The sequence below is a fragment of the Pelodiscus sinensis genome, chromosome 20 (genome assembly GCF_049634645.1).
Source record: "Pelodiscus sinensis isolate JC-2024 chromosome 20, ASM4963464v1, whole genome shotgun sequence".
NCBI lineage: Eukaryota > Metazoa > Chordata > Testudines > Trionychidae > Pelodiscus > Pelodiscus sinensis.
Genome location: NC_134730.1, coordinates 30,243,030 through 30,258,035, shown reverse-complemented (window position 1 = coordinate 30,258,035; position 15,006 = coordinate 30,243,030).

Sequence of the window (15,006 nt, the reverse complement as noted above, 5' to 3'; positions counted from 1 at the left end):
TCATATAAATGAACCCATAAGCCTCCCAACTTTCTATCCGAAACCGCATTCCACCGTGGAAGAAACCCACTTACATATGCTGGACATCAGACGAGCGCTTGCATTTTACCTTGAAAGAACACGCGTCTTCCAAAAATCACAGCATCTTCTGTTATCCATAGCGGAACGTTCAAAAGGCCAACAGCTCTCCATGCAGCGCCTTTCTAACCTTATTGTATCTTGCATCACGCGATGCTATTCCTTGCGCAATAGAATGTTACCGCACAGACCGAGGGCCCATTCCGCTAGAGCAATGGCGACCTCCACAGCCTTTCTTAAGGGCATACCATTACAAGACATATGCCGTGCAGCAACCTGGTCCTCTACCCTGACCTTCGCCAGGCATTACACCCTTGCGAATATACTGAGAAACGATTCTGCAGTGGCCCAGGCAGTCCTATCCACAGCAATGAGGCCATGAGTTGGAAGCACATCACTAGCACAGGACCACTGATATCCACTCACCATCAATAGAGCACCCATGGGGACACTACTCAACAAAGAAGAGGAAGTTACTCACCTGGTGCCGTAATGTCTGTTCTTCAAGATGTGTGTCCCCGGGGGTGCTCTACGACCCGCCCTCCTCCCTGCTTTGGAGCTAGTGTCTTTATCGCTTTCAGATGCTCCCGGCTTAAGAGGAACTGGCAGAGCCGGACCGCGCTCCACAAAAAGGCACAAATAGCGCGAGGCAGCAAACGCACATGCGCGGTCTGGCGGAGCTACTGCTGGTGAAAAATCTCCAACCTGCAGTGCCGGGACAAGCCCAACACCTTCAGTGGAGCACCCCCGGGGACACACATCTCGAAGAACAGACGTTACTGCACCAGGTGAGTAGCTGCCCCTTCTTTCAGGACTTCTCCTCCCATAAAAAAGATTAAGGTTCCTGTGGGACTCCTCCTTCAGTTTCCCCAATCTGACCTGAGGATACATTGCATTACCTGATGTGGAATCAAACCTGACCCATGAGTTGCTGACTTGTGACAGTTACAAGCCGTCAGTGCAACACCTGACTAAAACAGCCAATACCTCATTCAGATCTTCCCTTTCTTTTTCAAACACACAATTCTCCAAACCAACACTGCAGAATCCTCCCCTTGATATACTGATGCTGGCCAGCCTAATGTTTGTTCGCTATCCAATCTCTTTCTCCTGCACAAGCTCACAGAGATGCTAGGAAAAGGCTAGGCTTAAGGCAGGGATGGGGAACCCTTTTTGGGTCGGGCCTCTGACCCATGGAAAATCAGTCTGCAGCATTTTATGTTGGTTACCATGAAATATTCCTGTCTTGCCTGGGAGCAGTGTTCCTGTAAGCTGTGCACTTGTGTGGCCACTCAGGAGAGATTCAAATGCCATCCAGCTGATAAGCAGAGCACCCACAGCAGGTAGCCAGTGTTTCTACTGGTAGTGCACAGCTGTACATGCCTCGGTGCATATAAAAATTATCTGCATGTGGATAGAAAAGATCAGAGGGAACATTGCCTGGGAGTGTGGTAGTTCAGGCTGATCCAGGAAGGGCTTAAGCCATTTCAGTGTAAGAATACACCAAGGCTGTGTCTACATTGGGTCACTTATTCCGGAAAATCAGCCGCTTTTCCGGAATAAGCTGCGAGCTGTCTACACTGGCCCTTGAATTTCTGGAAAAGCAACGACGCTCTACTGTACAAAATCAGCCACTATTCCGGAAAAGCTACGCTGCTCCCGCTCGGGCATAAGTCCTTATTCCGGAACACTGTTCCGGAAAAGGGCCAGTGCAGACAGCCCAGTAGTCTTTTCCGGAAAAAAGCCCCGATCACGAAAATGACGATTGGAGCTCTTTTCCGGAAAAGCGCGTCTACATTGGCCACAGATGCTTTTCCGGAAAAAGGGCTTTTCCGGAAAAGCAGCCTGCCAATGTAGACGCTCCTTTTCCGGAAAAACTTAAAATGGAATGGTATTCCGTTTTAAGCAGTTCTGGAAATTCATGCCAGTGTAGACACAGCCCAAATGAATAGGGATGGCAAACTGCTTCCCTCGCTATAGAATCCCACAAGGTCATGTCTCTCTTTGGTTCTGTTCTATAAACATGCAGCCCTTAGGTGAACTGGACAGACCCACATGGATTCAAGTTCCTGCAACATATAGATAACACAGCTCTGCCTATCTGTCACCACATTCAACCACACCATTACCACAAAGAGGGCCCAGTGCTTGCACAAGATCAGCGAATGGCTATTGAACTGCTGCTTGAAGCTGAATCTGAGCAAGACAGAGCTGATGCTGGTGGGTGGAAGCATTTTGAAGAGCTTACTGCCATTATGGAGTTGCTTTTGGTTGAAGCTTCACATCCACAATTAGTTAGTTCATAATATAGTACTGCTCCTGGATTCCTCATTGATGCTAAGCTCTCACCTAGCAGCATATGGGTGAAGACTCCATCCTGTCCTGGCAGATAACATGGTCTCAATTATTCATGCCTTTGTCACCTCCCATCTGAAGCTGTGTGTAGACTGCAGGCTTCCTTTCCATGCGAGGAAATGCCAACTAGCACAGAACACTGCAGATCATCTTCTCAACAACACTAGCTACTGCACACATATCACACCTGTCCCCCACTGTCTGGGCTAGCTTCCTGTAGAATACTGAATGGTCTAAATTATTTTCACTAAGACACTCAATGACCAGGGCCCAGAGAATCTAGAAGATTGCCTGAGTACCAAGGCACAGACTATGTCAGCAACTCTGTGACTCTGGCATTATCAAACATCCTCCTCAGTGGTCACTTGAAAATGAGTAGCATGCCTTTCTGTCACCCTCGTATTTGTGGATCCATTGATGGCTGACCAGCCCAATTCTGGAGCCGCAAGTCTTATCGCAGAAGAGGCAAGTGCTGGTGGCTACTGGAGGGACGCAGGGTACTTTTTGCCGCTCTTTTCTCCTCTCCTCGTCTGCACTGCTACGGGACCTCTCAAATTGCAACACCCCCTCATGGATTACCGATCTCCATTGAGGATGGTCCTGGGCAAAGTTCTCCCAAGTGTTGACACTGATGCCGCACTTTTTTCATGTTTGCCTTTCACATGTCCTTAAATCACTTCCTCTGGCCCACAATGCTCCTCCGTCCTTCCTTCAGCTCAGAAAACAGAATCTGTTTTGGGAGGTGCTGATCAGGCATCCAGACCACGTGACCAGTGTAGCGAAGTTGTTGGTAGATGATGATGATAGCTTCAATGCTGGTCATGTTTGACTCTTCCAGGATGCTAGTGTTTGTGTGCCTGTGCTCCCAGGGGATATTTAGGATTCTCCTGAGGCAGTGTTGATGATATTGTTGAAGTACCTTCAAGTGATGCTTATATGTTGTCCAGGTTTCACATGCGTACAGCAGTGCTGGAACAACCACTGCGCGGTACACAAGGAGCTTTGTCTTGGCACTGATGTCCTGGTTCTCAAAGACCCTTCATCTCAGGTGGGCAAAAGCAGAGCTTGCACAGTTCAGGTGTTGACGGATTTCTGTGTCAATGTCGACTTTGGTGGAGAGATGACTTCCAAGGTATGGGAAATGCTCCATGTTTTCCAGCAGTTCTCTGTTGACTTTAATAGATGGTACATGAGATTGTCTCGTCAGCAAGGATTGATGGAGCACCTTGGTCTTTTTGATGTTCGGTGTGAGGCCATGATTCTCGTACGATTCAGCGAAGGCGCTTAAGATGGTCTGAAGAGCTACAGGGGAAAGAGTAGCAACCATATTATCATCTGCATACTGGAGCTCCATGATCGAAGTTGTGGAGGTCTTGCTTTTGGCGTTTAGTCTCCTGAGTGAGAAAAGCTTCCCATTTGTTCTATAGATAGTCTTCACACCATCTGGAAGTTTGCCATCAATGAGTTGGAGGGTCATGGCAATGAAGATGCAGAATAGCGCTGGGGCAATGACACAGCCTTGTTTGACTCCTGTTTTGACCTCAGAGGGGTTGCTTCAGGATACGTTATTACTCAGCAGTGTGGCCGTGATGTTGTTGTGAAGCAGCCTCAGGATGCTGACATTTTTTGGGGCAACCAATCTTTGAGAGGATGGTTCACAAGGCACTACGATTGATTGAATCAAACGCCTCGGTCAGGTCGATGAAACTCATGTATAAGGCTTGATTTTGTTCATGATATTTTTCTTGCAGTTGTCGAGCGGAGAATATTATGTTCACTGTTCCATGGAATAGTTGGAAGCCACAATGGGACTGTGGAAGAATTTCTTCTGAGTGTGGCAGGAGTTGATTGGCAAGGATTTGAGTTAAGATTTTCCCTGCCGTTGCCAGGACAGAGATGCCATGATAATTTCCACAGTCCAGTTTGTCACCCTTTTTGAAGAGACTGATGATCAGTGTGTCTCTGAACTCTCATGGTATCTGTTCCCTATTTCAGATTTTGAGAATCAGGAAATGGAGTTGTTTATGGAGCTCTGTCCTGCCTTCTTTGAAGACTTCGGCAGGGATTCCGTCTAGTCCAGTTGCCTTGTTACTCTTTATCACTTTGATGGCAGCTTGGACCTCATTCAGGGTCAAAAGTATTGCAAGGTCAGTCAAGGGCTTCTGGGACTACGGTAGAGGGGCGGCTTAGGTCTCATAAAAGTGCTTCGTCTGGTGAGAAGCAATGGCTTCATGGTCTTTCAAGAGTTGGGTGCCATCCTTTGATATCAGGGGCCTAATTCCATGGTTTCTTGGTCCTTAAGCAGCAGTGGTGGCATTGAAGAAACCTCTCGTATTGTTGATATCTGAGAGATGCTGGAGCTCTCGTACCTCTCAGTCAACCATTGATTTTTCAGAGTCCTTGTTTTGCATTGGACTTCCGCATTGGCCTTGGCATGCACTTCTCTCTTCGTTGTGCAGTTCATGTCACTTTGCCAGGCCCTGAAGGCTTTCCTTTTTACCTCAATCAGACATTCAGTTTCTACATCATTCTCATCAAACCAGTCCCAATGCTTCCTGGACTGGTAGCCAATGGCTTCTCCACAAGCTCCAATGATGGCATTTTTCAATTGACACCAGTGTTTTTCCATGTCTTCAGGGTGTACTGTCGGCAGCTTTCTTTGGAGTGCTATCTAGAAGTGACTTTGTCTGGTGGGGTCCTTCAAGCCTTGTACATTGATCTTACGTTGGATCAGTTTCTTCTGAGTTATCCATTTGGTGACAATCCTAATCACCATCGTGGATTGGATGAGGCGGTGATCAGTCCAGCAGACATCAGCGCTAGTTATTGCACGTGTGAGATGGACATCACGCCGATCCTGACAGCGGACGATGGAATAATCTATAAGGTGCCATGCTTTGATCGAGGATGTTGCCATGAGGTCTTAAATTTGTTCTTCTGGCGGAAGAGTGTGTTTGTGATGATAAGCTCATGTTCCGTGAATTTCATAAGGAGCACTCCATTGGAGTTGCTATTGCCGACTTCTTTTCCAATGGTGGTCTGCCAGAGGTCCGCATCTCTTCCAACCTTGGCACTGAAATCTCCCAAAAGAATAATCTTGTTTTCTTTGGGGATGTCTTTTGAGACTGTGTCCAGTTGGGTGTAAAACTTCTCCTTCACATCATCTTCAGCGTCTAAAGTCGAAAGCACTCACAATAGTTGCCTGTTGGTTTTTGGCAAGCTTCAAGTGGAGAGTCATGAGATGCTCATTGATGCCAACAGGGACTTCAGATAGGATCATTGTCAGTTCGTTCTTGATGGCAAATCCTACTCCATTAATTTGTTTTTCTTCCTTTAGGGTTCCTTCCCAGAAAAAGGTATACCCTCCACCTTCTTCTCTTAGCTGTCCTCCTTCTGGTCTACGCATTTCTGCAAGGGCAGCTATGTCGATTTTAAATCATTGGAGCTTGTAGGTGATAATTGCCATGCATCTTTCAGGTCATCCACTGTCTGGATTGTCCATTAAAATCTGAATATTCCATGTTCCGAAATTTAACCTTTGATTTTTACTGCATAGAGGTGTACTCACTGGACACGATTATCCAATCAGGGGCTGAGGTGGACTATGTTTAGGACATCTTTTCTAGCCCCCTCCCCATATGGGGTGAACAGAATAGATCCTAAATAGGGCTACTCAGTCATGGATGCAGCTGCCGGACCATTCTACCACTTCAGTCCTCAAAACAGAATGACTGATACACACATCCACCACTTACGTGATGGTCTTTGACTAAAAGCTTCTGGATTTCACAGTTCTGCTCCTATCACCATTCACCAGTGGCTGTAGGGCTTAAGCTTAGGAGAGTAGTGCACATAGGAAAATGCTTGTGCGTTACTTCTTTTAACGTGGGGAACTGTTGTACTGCAGCCACCACACCATCCTTGACAGATCAGTCTCCGGATTGTCACTTTGTCATGATGAGTGGACTTGCATGTTCCAATGAACCTGAGAGCGATGCCATAGGAAGTCTTATACTTCTGGTAGGGTCACCTATGGTGGCAAGGTCAAGGGGGAGGGACTAGACAAAGAATGATCCTAGAAGTCCTCACGACTGTGAAGGCAGATGAAGGCTGCAGTGGACAGGAGATTCCCAATCATTGTGGATTCCATGCCATTGGACCTGGGCCTTCTATCAAATATTCTACACTACAGGTAAAGCTCATCAATGAAGGGCTGCTAGTCTCAGGGCAGTATTGAAGATGTGAGTATACCATGGTTTTATAGAGAAGCAATAAGATGTTCTCTGTCTTATTCTCTATCCCTTTTTAAATGACTCCTAACATTCTATTTGCTTTTTTGACTGCCACTGCACACTGAGTGGATGTTTGCAGAGAACTATCCACAGTGACTCCAGTATCTCTCTCTTGAATAGCTGTAGCTAAATTAGTCCCCATCATATTGTATGTATAGTTGGGATTATTTTTTCCAATGTGCATTACTTTGTATTTATCAACATTAAATTTCATTTGCCATTTTGTTGTCCAGTCACTTAGTTTGGTGAAAGCGGCGAGGAGTCCTGTGGCACCTTATAGACTAACTGAAGTATTGGAGCATGAGCTTTCGTGGGCAAAGACCCACTTCGTCAGATGCATGAAGTGGGTCTTTGCCCACGAAAGCTTATGCTCCAACACTTCAGTTAGTCTATAAGGTGCCACAGGACTCCTCGCCACTTTTGCAGATTCAGACTAACATAACTACCCCTCTGATACTTAACACTTAGGGTACGTCTACACTACATTAATTCGAACTAACTTCGTTCGAATTAGTTAATTCGAACTAAGCTAATTCGAACTAATGGATCCAGACTAAAAAACTAGTTCGAATTAGCGTTTTGCTAATTCGAACTAGCATGTCTACATTAAGTGGACCTTGAACCAGGCTTAAGGATGGCCGGAAGCAGTGCCGGCAGGGCATCAGAGGAGGACTTAGAGCGTGAAGATGCTGTCTCAGGCTAGCCGAGGGCTGTGCTTAAAGGGTCCCGACCCCCACCCCAGACAGACAGTTCTCAGGGGTGCCCCACTTGCAAAGCAGTCCTGGCTTGGATTGCCCGGACTACCTACACTGGGCACATCACAGAACTCGGTCATCAGACTGGCTGCACTTGCCACAGGCTGCCATCTGGGGAGAGGGGGCAATTGGTGTCCTGCAGGAGAGCTTCCACCCCCAGAAGCCCGCAGAGCCAGCCCAGTCCTCCCCATCGGGGGCGCGTACCCCATTCCTCCCTCACCTCCTTCCACTTACCCTTCCCTAGCCCCTCTTCTTGATGTACAAAATAAAGGACAATTGTGTTAAAAAATGGAGTCTGTCTTTATTGAACAAAACTGGGGGAGACTGGGAAAAGGAGGTGGGAGAGGGGAAGAGAGAGGCTGGGAGAGGGGAGGGCAACTACAATGATGAGGGGTTGGGAACAGGTCCCATATGAAGAGAGGCTAAAGAGACTGGGACTTTTCAGCTTAGAAAAGAGGAGACGGAGGGAGGACAGGATAGAGGTCTCAAAAAGCAGGAGTTGTGTGGAGAGGGTGCATACAGAAAAGTTCTTCATTAGTTCCCATAAAGAAGGACTAGAGGACACCAAAGGAAAGGAATGGGTAGCAGGCTTCAAACTAGTAACAGAAAGTTGTTCTTCACAAAGCAGAGTCAACCTGTGGAGGTTGTGAAGGCTAGAACTAGAACAGAGTTTAAAGGGATGTGAGATCAAGTCATGGAGGTTGGGTCCATGGAGTGCTATTAGCCAGGGGGTAGGAGTGGTGTCCCTGCCCAAGGGTTGTGGAAGGCTGGAGAGGGATGGCACGAGACAAATGGCTTGGTCACTGTTTTCGGTCCATCCCCTCCAGGGTCCCTAGGGTTGGCCGCTGTCGGCAGACAGGCTACTGGGCTAGATGGACCTTTGGTCTGACCCAGTACGGCCATTGTAAGCTCAGGGCTCAGGGTTGGGGGTCTCAGTGGACCACCTTGATTTTCATTCACACCTGCTCCTGGGTGGCCAGGCTGGCAGCTCTCCTGCCCTAGACGGCCACTTTCCTGTGCCTAGTGCGGAGGTCGTGGACGAGGTCCACAATGTCCGCACTAGCCCAGGCGGGTGCCTGCCTCTTGCGGTCCCGGGCCAGCTCCTGGGAGCCACCAGCCTGGTCCTGGGAAGAGGGGAAGGGCTGGGGGGCATCGGGTGGGTGGCTCGAGCCGTGCCAGGTGCAGGGTCTGCGGGCTGGGTGCTGGCAGGCTTGCACCTGGCATGGGCACAGTAGCCAGCCCGTGCCCCTTTAATGGGTCCGGAGCCAGGAGGGGGGCAGATGAGTTTCCCTGGTGTTGTCCAGAGTGGCCACCAGGGAAAGCTGGGGAGGGCTACACACCCCTTAATTCGAACTAGTAAGTTCGAACTAGGCTTAGTCCTCGTAGAATGAGGTTTACCTAGTTCGAACTAAGCGCTCCGTTAGTTTGAATTAAATTCGAACTAACGGAGCGCTAGTGTAGCGCCTATGAAAGTTAGTTCGAACTAATATCCGTTAGTTCGAACTAACTTTGTAGTGTAGACATACCCTTAGTTTGATGAGATCTTTTTTGAAGCTCTTCACAGTCTGCTTTGGTCTTAACTATCTTGAGCAGTTTGGTACCATCTGCACATTTTGCCACTTCACTGTTTACCCCTTTCTCTAGATCTTATATAAATAAATTGAATAGGATTGGTCCCAGGACAGACCCTTGGAGGACCCCACTAGTTACCCCTCTCCACTCGGAAAACTTACCATTTATTCCTACCTTTTGTTTCCTGTCTTTTAACCAGTTATCAATCCATGAAGGGACCTTCCCTCTTATCCAATGACAACTTACTTTACTTAAGAGCCTTTGATGAGGGACTTTGTCAAAGGCTTTCTGGAAATTTAAGTATACTGTATCCACTGGATCCCCCTTGTCCACATGTTTGTTGACCCCCTCAAAGAACTCTAGTAGATGAGTAAGGCATGGTTTCCCTTTACAGAAACCATGCTGACTTTACCTCAACAAATTATGTTTATCTATGTGTTTAACAATTTTATTCTTTACTATAGTTTCAACTAATTTGCCCAGGACTGACATTAGACTTACTGGTCTGTAATTGCCAGGATCACCTCTAGAGCCCTTTTTAAATATTAGGTTTATTTTAGTCTACTATGACCCTGAAAAACAGACACCTCTTGGTGCAGTAATTTTTAAAGAGGCTCACAAAATTGTACCCTCCCTCTCATCAAAAAACTACATGCGGCATGGGGTTCGAACTGCCGGCATTTAAAAATGGCGCTGGCCGGCTTTATGCAAATGAAGCCCAGGAAATTCAAATCCCGGGCTTCATTTGCAAGTGCGGTATGCCTACATTAACCTCCTAGTTTGAATTAGGAGGGTAGTGTAGACATACCCTTAGATTTGAGTTTGACGTTGAACAAATTAACAGACATGCTCTTTGACCCCTTGGGATCTTTCTCCTTGTACTATCTTTTGCTGAGGAATCATTTCTGCTGGTGGTGTCCTCCTCAGAGTTCCAGATCAATTCTGGAATATTGGTCAATATCGATATTGGTCAATTCCATCTTTTCCCACAATGTTAACCAGTATTTAGGTCTCAAATCCAATCGCTAACCGCAGTTGTTGAGGCTCCTAAATTATCAGTTAACATCAATGTATGTGCTGTCCCCAAAAACCTAGAATAGGGCTACTCAATTTTGGAAATCCTGGGGGCCACAATGATTCTCACAGCACCTGCTGAGGGCTGCACTTAAATTGGTGACATGCAAATGTATATGCAAATAGCTTTTCACACTGATGGGCATGAATACAAAGATTAAGCCTTAAGCCGTGATGCCAGCCCCAAACATGGCCATTGTAAGCCAGTCAGCACCTCTCAGGCTAAGTCACCAGCACTTCTCCCAGTGCTCCTGGCACATCCTTCCTGGGGGCTAGAAATGCTGACACTCTGTACGCATCTGTTTCAGCCAGCCCGTCTGCTTGCATCTTTCAGTGCTCACCCTGCCTGGGAGATGCCTCGCTGTTGTGGAACGTGTTCTCACTGGAGGCCATGTTCAAAGGCTCCTACCCACAGGGCCATTTGTTGAGCAGCCCTGACCTAGAGCCATTCTGGAAGTGAGGTGGCACATCCCAGATATCAAACCAGTGACTCTTGCACATGTACCAAATTGACTCCCTTCTGTTACACAGCCCAGAATTAAATAGGGTTAGAACAGGGTTAGAGGTGTTAAGGGGGGCTCAATGGACATTTACATGCCCCCTACCTGTGACTACTGCTCAAAGTTGGTTATGTGGCCAGGTCTGTGATGCCCTCAGTCTCTATGCAGGAAATCCATTCTGAGAACAGAAAGTACTGACAGTAAGTAACTCCATTTTCCTCAGCTCTTCAGTCTTACTTATATCTGCAAATGAAAGAACACCTACATTCTCTCCTTCTCTTTGTGCAGTAGAGTGCAAAGCTACCCACGGAACCAGGAAGTTTGAAGAGTCACAGCAGAATATTAAAACTGGGGATCAAGAAAGAGCATCAGCTGCTGACTTGACAGTCAAAGGAACCAAGTTTGAAGTTCAACCAAAGTTAATAGCCAACAAATCATCGCTCTCACACCTGAAAAAGTCAAAAATCTCCCACCAGATGCAAAAAATCCGGAACTACAATGTTAAAGACTGATGTCTTGGTCAGTAAGTTTTGCTCTGTGCAAGCTCTGAGTACTGTAGTGGGCTGTCCCTGCCCCACTGAGCTTACAGTCTATAGACCAGATAGCCACCGACTAGGGAAGAGCTAGAACACACCAGTAGAATGAAGAATGGGATGGCAGCCAGTGGTGTTAGTTCCCCAGTTTATTTTTTATTGTTTATTTGCTCGCTCGCCTATTTGGGGTGGGTTTACTTAGGAGGGGATACGCTAAGTGGGGAAAAGGAAAGGGAAGTGAGGGGAGCTAGGCAGGGGAGATGAGAGTAAGAGAGGCAGGTGTGAGATGAAGCTCAGGTGAAGAGGCTGTTGGAGAGAGCAGGGAGAAGGGTGAATGGCCAACCAGCACATGGCTTAAGTACAAGCAGAAGTGTAGACAGTTCGCCGAATGCCCAGATATCTTTCTTTTGGCATCTTCTGCCTGTTGACTTCTCTCAGCCCATCTCCTGCAGGGCACAGGGAAGGGGCGAGGCACCACTTGGGTACTTAGTGCCTCCAAGGTGGGGTGTCTCCTCTACACAGTTCTGGGTCCATGAAGGTGCAAGGGCACGTGTGGGGAAAATGCAGTCCAGGGACTGGATGCAGCCTGCCAAAGATTTTTCCTTCAGCCTGGCATGATCCTCCGAGCCTCTAAAAGTCCCACAGTGCAGCAGGATGCTCAAACAGGCTGCCTGCCTGCTGCACTCCCAGAAGCGGCCAGTTGCCACAAACATGTTTCTCTGTGTCCCTTGGGGAGAGGGCAGCTGTGGGTCTCCCTGAGCTGCCCCCATCTCAAGCACCAGCCTTACTGCTCCCATTGGCCAGCCAATGAGAGCTGCAGGGGCAGTGCTTGCAGGCACGGGCAGTATGTGGAGATCCACCCCCTCCCTACTTCCCAAGAAGTGCACAGAGACTCATTTGCCTTTCAGTGGCCACCATGGCAGGAAGGCAGCCTGCCTACCAGAATGCCTCACTGTGCTGCCAACTGGGAGTGCCTCCCAGCCAGCACCAGAACCTGCACCTCACACCCCCTTCCACACCTCAACTCCCTGCCCCAGGTCAGAATCATTTCCTGGACCCAAACTACCTCCCAGGTCCTGGATCTGCTCCTACACCCCTACTCCAGGTCAGAACCCCTTCCGGCACCCAACTCCCTCCCAGATTCTGCACCCCAGTCTCCTGCCCAGAACTCCCTCTTGTGCCCACACTTTGTCCCAGATCCCATGCTCCCTGCACTAATATAATTGAAAATTGCGGCCCTCAACCACTTACCAAAAATCTTGGAGTGACACACACCTCCCTGAAAATTATTACCCACCCTTGCATTAGGGGTGGGGTAGCTCCAGCTGGACCTTGTTTTAGGTGTTTGATGTTTATTAAATACCAGTTCATCCACCTGTTTCCTGGAGGTTACTATAAAGTCCCAGCTGTTAAAGATTTGAACTCTTGTATCTGTAGGTAGACCTTGCAGGTTTTAGCAAAATTTTGTTGAGAAACACTGGAGTGGATTAGACAGGGGAAAGTGTATCTCTGTGAGCTGCCTTAGCTGCTCTCTTCCTATGCTTACTAACTCATTTTGCCACGCTAGCAATCTGTTATCTGCAGCTGCTTAATATTTACTTTAGAGCAGGAATATAATCAGATTGGGCCTGATTCTGCTCTGCCTTGTACCTCCTGTAGTCACAAATGTTGTGCAAATTGGGTGTGAAGTGCTACAAAGATAGAATTCTCCACTCTGCTCATGGTTTTGCTTACAAGTTTCCAAACTGAGAATCAGGCTCATTAATAATACTTAGAATCCTTTATTGAATGAACAGAAAGCTTTATAGAAATAACTACGCCTTGCACCACTTTTCCAACTAAACTGCAGGTAAAATGTGAAATATGTGAATTGCAATTTGACCACTGTAATTAGTAATGTACTTGTGACATTTTAATGATCATTCGTTCTCAGGATCTGTGTTGTTTCATTTTGAAAATGGCAAGACAGCGTCTACCACAGTACTGCAGGAAGCTGGGGTACTGGTTTGCTGCTATGCCCTGACTCTCCAAACACTCATTCAGGTACTTAACTTTACTGCTGTGAGTGGTCCCATTGAAAAGAGGAGGAGCACTTGTGGAAGTAAAATTACGAATGTGTGTTTGCTAGTTAAGAGCTTAAGACAGAAGACAAATTCACTGAATACACTACTTCTGGTAGCACATGAGTGCTCCTTGAAGACCTTCTGTCTCTCGACTACCCTGTTCAGTTTGAGATCTGACTGGAACGCAGTACTAAGCTGTAAAGCTTGGATGTAAGCAGTGCAAGAATAATTTGAAAAAAAAACCACAACTGTTCAATGTTCTGTTCAAAATGGTTTGCTTTAACAGATAGGTAATACAAATAATAAATTGCAGTAATAGGTTGCATGTTAGTGGTTGTTATTTCATTGCACTTTTACTGTGTCAGTACTGGATCTGAGGTGCCCTCTGCATGCTCTCTCAAGTTCTTTTACTTGAAGGCACCGTCATCAGATTAAATACTCTTTACATTGTTTCTTCATGGATCAGAACATGAGGCATTCCCCCTCACCCATAGCCTGCTGTGCCTGAAGCTCTAAGCAGTTGTTTCCAACAAGCAGAGGAATTATGGCCTGATCATAGGCTGTGTCTAGACTACATGCCTCTGTCGTCAGAGGCATGTAGATTAGACACATAGGCAAAGGCAAATGAAGCCGCGATTTAAATGATCGCGGCTTCATTTAAATTTACATGGCTGCCGTGCTGAGCCGACAAACAGCTGATCAGCTGTTTGTCCGCTCAGCGCGCTAGTCTGGATGCTCCCCTGCCGACATCAAAGCCCTTTGTCGGCAGCCCTGTTATTCCTCGTGGGATGAGGTTTACCGGAGCTGCCAACAAAGGGCTTTGATGTCGGCAGGGGAGCGTCCAGACTAGCGTGCTGAGCGGACAAACAGCTGATCAGCTGTTTGTCAGCTCAACGCAGCAGCCATGTAAATTTAAATGAAGCCGCGATCATTTAAATTGCGGCTTCATTTGCCTTTGCCAAAACAACAAATCTACATGGCTCCGTCGACGGAGCCATGTAGCTTAGATGTACCCATAGTTACAGCCAACTGGCGATATGAATTTGTCTCAGTTCAAAAGTTTTGAAATAATTAATGAATTTACAGCAGCAATGGTTTCAGTTTGAACATGCAGATTCAGAGCAGCTCAGTCTGGTGTGGTTCTGCATCCTGCTGAGACGTACACAGCTGAAGCACTAATGTGGTGATGTTCCCCTTAATGGGGAAAGCCACACTTCCATTTGGTGAATTGTTATAACAACATCATTACATATTGCTGACCCTCAGAAAATGCATTTCCTACAAACCTGATGTGTATCTTCTGTGCTCTGGGTGTTAGCTCATGGGCTACAGATTTCAAAAGTGGCTTTGGATTTTCAAATTTATCAACTGGCTCAAATTTATCAACTGGCACAATCTTGCCAGAAAGGCATGATTTGTTCATTCAGCTTCCCAGAACAACTTCTCCTTTAGCAAACCGTCAATGATGGCAAAAGATATTTTTGGTTGATCCTTTCATTCCAGTTTCTTCCTTTGAAGGTAAAAAACAGAATTGTATTTTATTGCAGATAGCATGAGCTGAGTATAACTCTTAAATTGGTGTTGATCCAGTAGAAATGGTACAAGAACAAACATAAAAGTGGTATGTACAACAGTATGTAAATAACTTGTGCATGATGTATCACTTGCACCCCATCATATAAGCCCCCCGTCTTCTAAAGAGGTGTTTCTAAAAACAGCTTTGAAAATTCCTTGTTTCACATATTTAGTAAGCAATTATCATTATTCCAGTTTTTCTTTCCAAA